At 39.6% G+C, this 12,505-nt stretch overlaps 1 long non-coding RNA gene across 1 annotated transcript; it reads left to right on the top strand.

Moving 5' to 3' along the window:
• The first annotated feature begins 676 nt into the window (after window positions 1-676).
• On the top strand, window positions 677-12,223 carry LOC122176571. Its single transcript, XR_006177773.1, has 2 exons — window positions 677-921; window positions 9,224-12,223. It is a non-coding gene; the product is annotated as an uncharacterized LOC122176571 (long non-coding RNA).
• The last annotated feature ends 282 nt before the right edge of the window (window positions 12,224-12,505 follow it).

The raw sequence follows: 12,505 nt of genomic DNA, 5'->3' as shown, positions 1-12,505 counted from the left end.
ACTTTTTTAATCACTGACTGTTTTAATGTTTCCCAACCAGTTCATAAAGCGGCTTTCAGGACATGACGCAAAACAGCAGTTCAAAGCCATAGATCTTTCTAGTTAATCTAGAAGATTAAGCACCTCACAGCCACTGGAAAGTGCTCCTTGGGACTACAGTATTATGGCCTGGATAAATCTGGTTTTATAATCCTGCTTAGTCAACACTGATCTGGATAAACGGAGACCCATCGTTTGAGAATGAAGCTCAGAAAGAATGATTTGGGCAAAGAGAGGAAAACAGCAGCACATGTTTTCGACAGGGACAGGAAGGTGGCATAGGATGTTAAACCACGCCAGGGACAAAGGATAATCCCCAATTGCCCTTTACAATGGTGTTTCACAGAGTCACCTTACTGTGTGTCCTGGGGTGAGCGCGGTGGGCAGGGCCAGCTTGGCTGTGCTGAGACAGCTCGGTCCTGCAGCCAGCAGCAGACTCTGGGACAAGGTGCTACCTGAGATCTGGCACGGTCCTGAACATGCATGAATGCCACCGAGATCAAGGAAACTTGCGGGGCAGCCAAAGTGCTCATTTCTGAGGGCAAAAATAGATTATACTTATCTGCCCTCCTCACCTTGAGGGAAGAACTAAGAATAGAAGTAAATATGCACACTAATCAGTTGATTTCCAGGAATCCCAGCTTATGTACCAGCATTTGACATAGGAGTAAATGTATTTCTACCAGAAATTCCTCATGAGAACTCAGCTAAACCATTGCACCACCCTGCAGCTGATAACAGCCTTTAGCAACCAACAGTAGAGATTTTATTTTTTTTTATCCCCAAGGATAGCAGTATTTGTCCTCCTTTACTTTGCTGATTTGTCCTTTACCAGCACTCCAGGAAAGCTGAAATGAAGCTTGGCTCATGGATGTAGCTGAGGTAATTGTTTTCCTCTTTATGTTTTTTTAATCATTTCTGAAGTTAGAGACATGTAAAGACAAAGCACCTTACTTACAAAGCTTTCTGATGAAAGGATGAAATGCGGTCTGTACTCTTGGCTAAAAAAAATACCCTCAGTTCTACAAAGGCTTCAGTTTTCTAACAAGTTTTATATTCAACTGCAGCCAGCTCAAGTTTGAAGTGCATTAGATTGTTACATCAGCAGCTTAACTACTGGGTTATTAAAGCGCTGATCAGATGAGTGAAGAACCGGAAACATTTATTGCAAGTAAGAATTTTAGGAAATACCTTTTTTAACACTTGTGAAAGAAACACTTGTGTGTACAAATATTGATAAATGGTGCAAAAAAAAAAAAAAAGTTAGAAAATAATTGTATTTAAATCCAGGTTGCCTGTATTTCTGAACATGTGCTGCTAAGGCATAAATTATTGGCTTAGTACACACATTATGGCCAAAATTCACTTGTCAATGTTTTGCACATTGTCAGATCAGCTGGTCACAATGGCTTTGTGTTCTAGAGGAGCTGCTTTATTCAAACAAAGATTTTGCAATTAGCTCACAAGCGAAAATCAATTTGAATTATAGAGCTTTCTAATACAGAGCATTTGTCTGCTCTGAATCGATGCAAAACCTTTGCCAGTAAACACAGAGAGAATGGAAGTGTTGAATGTGCAAAAGTTTGCTCCTACTCACCCAAAGTGATAATATTAAAATAAGTGTTCCAAGTACTTCATGGCAGCAAAATCCAGAAATGAGAAAAGAAAGCTTTTAGAAAACAAAGCAGCACGTGAAATTCATTACCTGAGTATCATATCATTTTGGCTCAGAAGTGCTGCCAGGGGGACACAAGAAGGAAGGAAAGATCCCATTCCTCACACATTTGTTGCGATCCAGAAACTTTGCTTTCTTGAGAAACTTCTGCACTAAAATCACTGGAGCTAATATTGCAGAAAACTTTTGGACATAGATTTCTATTATTCTCCTCATTTAAATTTTTTCATCAACTACATAACAGAAAGTGTCAAATCAGCACTGAAGATTCCTCTTTTTCTTTCTGTTCTTCTCTTTCCATTGCCTTAGAGAAAACTGTGTCTTAGTGTTAAAGCAGCGAGATCCATCCAACTTAAGCAAAGGTTACACAAGCTAATACAATTACTACGGTCTCCATATTTTCCCAATAATGAATCTAGCTCTAATTCAGAAGATATGCCCTGTCTGGGAAACAATGTGAGGTTGAATGAGGACAGAGCAATGAATGAGATGTCATAAAAGCCTGACGTTCTTGAGTGCCAGCAGAATGGTTCTTTTCTGATGGGTGCTCTTGGGTTGCTAATTTGAGACATTTGGAGCATTTGGTATACAGCTGTTCAGCTCTGAGTGCAACGGCAAGCATTTTCAAGCTAAAACCACAAGAATGAACCGATGAGGCCATTTGGAAGCCATGTTCAGAGAACTTACCTCCTCTGAATACACTGTTAGATTTTAGGAGCAGAACCCCCCTCCCTTCCCTGCTGGTTTTCCTTTTGCACTTCTCTAAGCACCTGACCTTGCCAGAGATGCAGATATTGTAGGCAAAGAACCTGGGAGCAGAGTTTCACCATGCTGGGTGATGCCAGCGGTGGGGTAGAGGGAGGAAAAGGGGTCTCATTCCACAGACAACTCCTTGTTCTTCATTAGAGAATCTGTAGCTATAGCAATTGATATGGACTCTTTCATTTCTTCCCTAACACGTGCACATGCAGTATGCAGTATGCTTTGCTGATATGTTTTACTGGTAGGAACCAGCTTGGGATTGTCCAATAGGAGGAGATAAGAATCAGTGACTGTTTTTTCCATAGTTGATTGGTTTTGTTAACTGTTAACCTGTTTACTGATCTTGTGGTAGTGGATGACATCTATCCGAGCTGTCACAAACAGAGATATTCAGTGCACTGCATTAAAATGAAGAAGATCAAGGCCAGTGTCATAGACATAAGGAGAAGGTGTTTTGGTCAAAGGGTAAAACGTGTGAGACTGGAATGCATGATGAGTTTCCTCTCGATCAGTGACTGAATTGACCTGAGTTTAGAACTTTCATCAGCAATCTTGGGCCTGTTAAAAAATTGGGAATGAAATGTGGATTCCGGAGGAAGGAAATACCAAAAGGGGAAAACCAAGCAGTCTCGATGGACTGAGTAATGGAAGTGGGCTGGAAAATTAGTAACACATAGTGTCAAACCACAAGTGGTCATAGCAAGAACTTTTGCTATATATTCAGAATACATCAGATAGAAAAAAAGAGAGAAGAGGAAGATGTGGTTATGAACAGTGGAAAAAGATGAATCCAATCCAATGTATCAGAGGAGGTAACTGCAGATAGGAAAGTATTAGAGTAGTTGTAGTACTGTAATTACATTTTTAATTGAAAGACTATGAATTTTTTCTCATATTCTTTTTTTTTCTTCTTCCTTCTGAACTGTAGTAATTTCGACACTCTGCACATTTCTCTATCTTTGACTGCATGGAAAATCAAACATGAAATTGGTGCTAAAAACGGGGTGCACAGTTTGTTCTTTAACCAACTCCTGAAACCTTCAAAATGCTTCGTTGTGAAGTGCAGGAATCTGAAAATGACCACCAAAGAAGAATCAATGTTATTACATTGTTTCTTTCTCTTTTTTTTTTTTTTTTTTTTTTCCATTTTCTTTTCCCCCTGGTATTTCTAGAAAATTTTATGATAGACTTTTATGCCATCAGATTGCTGACAGTAATTTTGCATCTTCAGTTTCTTTATTTTTGCCTCTTAATACTTGCGCTGCTTTTCTGTAACCATCCTCAAGAATTAAACTGCTTTTAGAAGTCTGTCAAGTTTGTTCAAAGTTCAACAGATTTGAAGACAAAAAGGGGAGACCAATTCACAAGAATGGGCTGATTCATCTGTTTACTGTTTCAAAAACTGCACACCATGTGCCCTTGATAACTTTTGCTAGGGCATCTCCTTAGATCTCATTCTATAGCTTTCTCACTCCCTTATAAAGAAAAATGAAAGAGAAAAAAAAAAAACCCACAATACTAATTTCAGCAACTGACTTTAAATATTGTGCTTGAGCTTCTAAGTCAATTTGAAGAAAAACACAGAGAGGAGAGCATAGCCACACAGAGCACGCGTAAGACTGATATCCTTCTTCCTCTACCCTTCCCCTCTACTACAAGCATTCAGTGCCAGTTATTCTGTTACATAGCTGTCTCTGAAAGCTTGCATATGCAACTTTATCAGGATTCTTATGTTTCTTTCTGCCGCTGATGTTTCCATCCATTCCTGCATTTAAGAGTAAATCAAATATAAAGTGATGTTCACCATGTACACGCTGTGCACAGCACACTTGCCTGCCTATTTTTCACTTCCTTTTCACATCATTCTTAATAGGCCTTTAAGGACATATCTGTATTCCCGCAGTGTTATTTATGGTTCTGACATCATCCCTCAAGGTGAACAGTACTTTGCTGTAGAGTATTTACTCTTTTATAGTAAATCTGCCTGCTGCTTTCTATAAAAACAGGAAAACAGCTGCAACTTTTATAGGTGAGAATGAAGGTTTCTCCCCCCTCCTAACATACATTTCATCATGGGGAAGTTAAAAGTGATTCTGGGAGGAGAAACACAAAGCATGAGTGTGGTCCTTCCTGACTGAATTCTATCTGTATTCCTTCAGCTGACATTAAACAAAACGCATAAAGCCTCAACAGATGTTTTTATTATCATGCATTACTTATGTGAATGCAATATGGGCAAGCACAGTACTAAATAAAAGAATGAAGTGACCTTGGACCATGGGAGTAGGCCTTTCTTTACAAACATCTTGTTAAGTAGTTAAGTGTATGCACAGTGTCTTTGAATTAACTAGCACAGAGCAAAACAAAATCTGTACAGAAATACAGTCAACAAATCACAGGCATTGGGTACTTTCACTACAGAGGCATAGGAGATTCAGAAGGTTTAACAGCTTCTACTTGCCTCTCCAAGAGCACATTTGGTAGAGAGAACTTGCAAATACCATGCAAAGAGTAGCTCTGGAGTGGTTTCTAGCACCTGCATCTAATTAGAAACAAAGTAAAGCATAATTATTTTTAGTTATTTTTTTTTCTGCCTCTTTTGTAAGTGCAATTTTAAAAGGAGTCGCTTATACTATTTCCACTTGCATCTGATCTGAACAAAGTGTGATGCTGTAGTGCACAACACGTGCTTCAACCCCAACTGCCTCCAGCGCTTTATGCACTTAACACAATGAAGCTTTCTGACAGCTGGAAAGATCTGAAAGGCTGGGGGAGATGAATGGAAACTTCTTAGTATTACCACCTCTGGGATATGTCTTTGTATTAGCATTTCAAATGAGGAATTCTTATGAATGAAACCCCTCATCAGTGATTATCAATGGGAAGAGTTCATGTGTCAGTCCACTCCAGTTAGTGTGTATTTTGTTAAATTTCATATACTTAGAACAACGTGGAGCAAATCAGGGTCAAACCAAGAATCAACATTGTTTTAAAGCAAAATATCTGCTTGCTCAAAACATCAGTGCCTTAAATGAAGCACTGAATCCAGATTGTCTTTACCCCTAGATTGCAGTCTCTGCTGGTGTTTAAGCCTCCTAAAAGTCCATGCAAAGCCTCAAAGTTCTTGTCCAAAATGCTCAGTATAGTGTTTACCACATTATATGCTGCTCTATGTGTTATCTCAGAGGACTTCCAGGCCCAAGTCTGAGATTTCTCTTCCTGACATAGGCAATCCAAAATATCACAGTTGTAATAGAGCACTGCTGAACTCCTCAAGGCTTCAACGGAAACTAGAAGCTTTATTTTCTTAGCTGGCTGATCAAGCATTATGTCTGAATCTTTAGACAACTTTTCTTCCAAGTGCTCTCCACGAAGTTAATGGGAGCACAAATGTGTTTAAATAAAGACAACTTATGGAAAACATTCATAAAGACAAACTTGTCTCTCGTGATCAGTTTTGCTGATGTGTGTAGACTGGACACTGTCACTACAGCTTCATAAGAACTTTAGAATTTGCTCCCTCTTTTGTTCCACTGTCAACTGGCCAAATATTTCAAACATTCTCCCTTAACAAATGTGCCCTTGTGGGGGAAAGTCCATTAGTAACAGAGTACTTGCATCTTGTCAGGACCAGACTTTAATGGCTGTTTGAATTTTAACTATTATTTGCTAGCTGTTCCTGCTCAACCCAACTACATCCATAATAAAAGCCATTAAATACCAAGTAACTGGCCTCAGTGTAGCTGCAGGGTATAATGCTGAGTATGATCTGAATTTATCCATTGCAAAGCAAAGACTTTGACCCACACAAACCTTCTGGAGATGGAAACTGTTTTTTGGAAGGAGATTGCCTGTTGCAAGAATAAGAGTATTCTTCTTTGCCACAGGGAAGATTACGCATAGTCTGAAGGTAACATGGCAGATTGTGAGCCATTTTCCTATTTACAGGATGAATGAAGACAGTGTAAAATATTTGGTAGTGACTTACCACACTAAACATGAGACAAGGCAACCTGCTGTTTGAATCAGTGGCAATGCACACTGTGTAGAAGACAGAAAATGCACTGCATTGGCTCAGCAAAAAGCAAGGCAGCTGTCAGATTCCTGGATAAAAAGGCCATGTGAGTCAAGCTGAACTCTGCATTTTTTTGTCCCTTGCCATTATTGCTACTCTCTGAGAACCAGAAAGCCCTCACTGCACAGAAAGCATAACTCTGATTATCGCTGCCCAGCGATACTGCAGGGCATGAGCAAAGGAACTGCAGCAAGCACAGATAGAATGGTAAGTTGTTGTGGTTCACATGGGTAAGTGAGGCTCACATGCAGTTGTGATGTGAGCCCACAAATGTGGGCAAGTGGGCACATGAAGCCTTGATTGTGCAACATCAGAGAACACACCAGAAAAATTCTCGGAACATCCATGGGTCAGAGTAGGTGATTAAAGCCTCTTCTCTTCCCAGCAAGAAGAACACAGACACTGCTCAATCACAGCTTTGTCCTGCTGTAACCTAAGAAAGGAGGCTGAGATAAAAAGGGGATGTGCCGTCCATCTCCTGAGCAATAGTTGAAGCAAAGCATTGCATCACAAACCAATGGAAAAATGGCACTGCCCCTTGAGAGATCTATCTTCCCCAGTCTTTATGTTTTTTTGCAAGGATGTGGGGTCTAAGATGAACACTGGCAGCATTTCCACTTACACAACAAATCTGATTCTAAGCCATTTAAAGTGGTTAGGAATCATAAATCAAAAATCTGTAGAAGAAAAATTAAAGGCATGGTCAATATGAGAAGAATGGGTATCTCTCACGTAGATGTGAGGTAACAGAGACAAGTAAAATACTCAGTGCATGAAAGCAGAAAGGTAGGACAAAGGTTAAAATAAAAGTTTTCTGGTTATTTACTCATGGCCCAATCAAAGTCAACTGAAGAAAACAGAAAGCCTTAGTGAGCTTTGGGATAGACTGCTAAGACATTTGCACATCTTAAATGCTTGCTGGATGCAACCAGCGCACTGAGACCAGAGTACTGAATGCAGAATTAAAAATAAACAACACATTAGCTCAAATGTGAGCATAACACAGAGCTCACAAAGCAGTTTTCCATACAAAGCCCTTAACTCACAACAAAACCGACAACAGAAGAAAAAATAACACAATCAAAACCAAAATTCAGCCCTCACAAGTGATGTTCAAAACAATGCTTGGCTGGAGAGATGAGTTTTACACCATATTCCAAATCCAAGCAAGCTCCACAGCTGGAGACACTAATCTGAAAATGTTCACTGCATGAACTGATCCCTGCAGGGGTCAGGAAGAAATTTATTTCCCTGAAGAACAATAACGTATTGGCAAGGTGTACCACAGGAATGCTTCACCTTTTTGAACCAGCGAGTGTTGCTGGTGGCTGGATAGCAGACTTGACAGACCATTACGTATCATCTGTTGAGGCAATATCAGTGTAATATTGAAGGTGGCCCTGCAAAAAATGTTTAGCTGAAAGAACTTCATATTCCTGTAGGAATAGCTTACTGAGGCTTCACTAGCAAGTTACTCAAGCTGAGATTAACGATACTTTGCTCGCTATCTTAAGTAAATCATAACACACTTTGCTTTGAAGGTGCTTCACATAAAGCATGCAGCGTGTGGGGGAGCAACAGAGTTCACCTTCTTTGAATTAATTGACTTATGCAAAATTGGCTCTCTCTTTCACTGAAAAGCATAATGCTGTGTAATTTCCTGGGGCTGGAAAGCACATTCCAACATAGGTTAAAACTTAAACTGCTTCCAGAGTGCTTGGATCATCCCTGTGTTTGAGTGAAATGTGCTAGCTGACATTTAGGTCCAGGAAAGCCCTGAGAAAGCAGATAATCAGCTATCCAGTAGTGGTTTTCACAGAATGATATTAAAGTGCTTGAGTTACAAGACTAATTTGCTTCTGTATATGTTCTTTTTTTATTATTATTTTATTAGAATCAGCTCAGGAGTTTGCATGATTCCAATGATGTTGAATGGGGATTAGTTTGAAGTGAAAATGTGTTTTCCATTTGTCTGAGAAAGACACAACAGGGAGCAGAGCCCAGGAGATTACTGAAAGCTCTGGGTGATTCTGAGAGGCCAAAGGCCGAGTGACTTCAGATTTCAGTGGAGTGCAATAACCCCTTAGAAATGCACAGCCTGGTGTGTCTGATTGTGCAATTATGGTATGGAAACTGTGGTGCATTTCTGAGCTGTGGATTACTCATGGTATATCATTAGCACAGGTATGATACCAGCGCTGGGCACTCAGCAGTACCAGCTGCATCTGGAGTTACCTGCAGAAAAAACTTCCACTTCCCTTTTCCCTGCTTCACTGGGATGCAGTGTCTCTTCTTAAGTTTGACAGCAATTCAACTACAGAGTAGCAAACGGTGTAGCTGATTAGCTGATTATGTAGCTGATTAGCTGATTACCTGATCTGTGGATGACGAGTTAGCCATTTTACCCACCTTAGGATATTTATGCAGTTATTAGTGGGAATTAAGAATTGTTATTTCAGGGATCAAAGAGGCTGCACTGTGCACTGTTTTCCTATTCTGTGCTATCTGTGACATATGGTAGACTTAAATCTTTGTACTTATCACATGCCTTGCCAACGCAGGAACATATTGGCTTGTTTCATAATGTGTCTTTTATTTATTCACTTCAATTTGGTTGCTAAAACAAACATTTTCCTTGTCTGCATAGCAGTGTTTTCTGTGTGTTTCTACAGGTGCACTTAGCAGCCCCATGATTCTCCCTGCATCCATCCTGAATGCCAGCTCCAGATGTGGGTGCCCTAAGAGACATCTCAAACATCTCTGATGCCAGATGTGACAGACCTGAATCTGGGGAGCCTTCTCACCATGACTGCTCAACATCTCATATCAAGAGAAAAATGTTGTGTCTACAGGGGCAGCAGCACCCATACAATCCTTAATTATACTTAAATTTTTGCTTTCAGAGAGCCAAAATACTTTATCCACGATGGGAGTAATACAATAATGTTGTCCCTACTGATTTTTCCTTTATTCCAACTATTTGCTAGCTGCCTTTCTCTGGATAGATTTGAATGCTGTTAGTGACCTTGTGAAAACACTGTTGTCATTACTAGAACCAGGTCATAAATACCCCTGGGCACAATGAAATGTCTCACCTGCAATTCTTCAAATAGTTTCCACTGCTGTTAATACTTTGAGGTGTATGAGGTCTCGCACACGTCTATCCACTAAATAGCTATCACCTGCACACAATATTTTGGCATCAAATATCTTCTACATAGAATTCATAGAAGTCTTACTTGAGGATTTATCAATGCACCAAATTCCTGATTTCCTGGAATAGTTCATCTAGAGGGAGAAAAATCAGCTTCAAATGGGAAACGGAACCTTTCCAAAGTTCATTGGTGTTGGAGGTCAAGTTTTAGTTCAGCTCATTACAGACACAGATGTTAAATTCAGATTAGGAGTTACATTTTGGAAAAGTTTAAGATGTTTTGGGATCTGTGGTTTTGGCCTAACCCTCTCTTTAATCAAAAATGACATCCCTGGGCAAGAGAGTCTTCAGCTTTTTCGTACCTCTCAGAAACGTGCATTCAGACATACAGAAGCTATTTCAGTCTTGATGAGGTAACTCAGGTCATGTTTATTACCACAGCACAGTTGAAAAATCTCCTCCTGTTCAGACAAAAACCCTCTTCCACACCCACATTTCATTTTTTGCCTACAACTTTTACAACTTTTTGGGGAGTGTTTTGTTTTAATGAAAAAAAAACCAACCCAACACTGTTTCATTATGATTGTCAAATCAAATACATCACATTCAAAGAAAAAATTTAAGTGAAGACTTTCTGTTGTTTGTCAGCTGTGGCCTCTGTGAAAATAGTGGTTACTACAAGTGAGATGCTTTTGGATGTGAATATTTTCCTTTGAGATCTTTTTAATTACTTCTATGAGAAGCACAATGACTGAAGTCATGTTAAATTTAGAAAACAGCTTCTTCAAGTCTCCGCAAGAAATGCTTGCACACTCATTCCTCAATGCAGGTTTGTATTTTGTTTATCCCACTTAAAGGGCTGAAGAGTCCTAACGTACACCTTACGTGAAACACTAAGACACCAATATGGACCTGTGGAAATACTTTCATGTGGTATCCCTGAAAGATCTGACTCTGTGTGCTTTCACCTTCTGAAACTTTCTGATCTGAAAGTGGTGCCTGGTCTCTTTGCACAGAGTTCAGAATGCACTACAGAGAAGGGCACCAAAAGAGGGACTGCAGCAGAAAGCCAGCTTGTGCAGGTCAGGCCTCACTGCCTCACTGCTGTGCTGTTCTTCAGCCACCTGCCTTCAGAGCAAAGGCTGGGTTGTATCCTTGTTTAAACAGAAAAAAAAACAGCAACAAAACATCTTATATAGCAGTCAATTTACAGGATTGTATTATAATCACAGCTAAAAATCTGATAATCGTGATGTACGATGTAAACAGCATTTATGAGTACTTATAAAAGTGAATGTAGCTACTCAATGTTATTTCTTCCTAGCAGGTAAATAAAACTTTCATTTTATATGTGGGTGAACAAAAGACTTAGCCACAGCCATGTGAAACCTGGAACTGACCCCAGACATTCTCTGTCTAGCATTACACAAGGTAGAAAAGGAATTTACTAAATATAGTATTTTCTGCCCAATATATGTGCCAAACAACTGGAAAAAGAAGTTAAAAGGATACACATGAAAGCAAAAGAGTACCTCAACTACTTTATGTAAAGAGATGAGAGAATTTAGTTTGAGTAATTTCAGAACAAAATGATATCAACAGATTGGACAACATTCAGAAGTGACCAACAATGATTCTGAGCTGGGGAGACTGATTCATAAAAGTAAAATAATACTGCTCATTTGTACATCTTGTTTTACCAAACATAACATCAGTGTTGGAAAGGGATGGTTTAGTGGGGTATATGAAACAGCTATAATTAAAGGGATGAGGTCAAGGAAACAAACGCCCCAGATAGCAGGGAAAACTTTCTGACAGTGCTATCTCTTAAGCTGCAACACTCTGCAAGGAGAAGTGATTGAGGCCACATCTCCTAGAATGGTTGAAATTAGATTAGCCAAAGCACCAGAAAATGCAGCACAAAAAGCAATCCTGGCTTGGCAGGGGAGAGGACAGGATTAGCAGAGGTCTTTCCTACGGTTACAGAGGAGCTGTTGTAGGGGTTCAGAGTTATTTTTGCCTTTTACAACAACTGTTTGATGAACGACTCCATTATTTCCCAGCTGTCAATGAATAAGAAGAAAGTGTTTCCCGTGGAGTAAAATCTTTCCTGTAAGGTAAAGAATCAACTGGAGAAAAATGCCAATGTCACATTCCAGTGCTTCACTCCTTATTGTGCTTGGCATGTTGCTTCCTCTGTCCTACACAGCAATTGGTCCATACCAGGACAGAACCAGCCTGTTCTGTCTAATAAAATTTTATTGCATTGCTTTTCAAAATAATTTCTATACTAGCACTCTGAAAGCCAGGAAGGCACACAGGCAAGAAAAAACATGCTTACAACTCATTATGAGAATAGTTGCACAAAAGAATTTGACAATGCAGCACAGTTTGTCACATCAGTCTCGTTCCACTAATTGTTCCTTTTTTTTATTTAATGAAGAACCATCACCCTAAAATAGACTGTTTCCATAAGAATGCACAGAAATGAAATTGAAAATAAAATCATTAAGTCTTATTATCTGCACAGCCACGCCAAATTCATTTTTTCTTTTTTTTTTTCCAATGACCTTCTCAAATTCCTTTCTCTGTGTCAATTGTGCTCTCTTAAATATTGCGGGTAAGGAGGCAAAAGGGGTGAAAGGAAGTGGTCAAACCACCATGTTCTCTGGTGTTGCAATAATGGGAAGCTGACCATTTTCAGCATTGTCAGTAATTACAACGTGGGTTCAGCCCCTGGAAATACTCTCTCATCAGCAGCGTGCTGTTTGTAGTAAGCCCCCCTCAGTCCTTGACTTTA

This window comes from Lagopus leucura, unplaced genomic scaffold (genome assembly GCF_019238085.1).
Source record: "Lagopus leucura isolate 7727_CA_CO unplaced genomic scaffold, USGS_WTPT01 Super-Scaffold_797, whole genome shotgun sequence".
Classification (NCBI taxonomy): Eukaryota; Metazoa; Chordata; class Aves; order Galliformes; family Phasianidae; genus Lagopus; species Lagopus leucura.
This window is presented reverse-complemented; position numbering and strand designations above follow the sequence as displayed.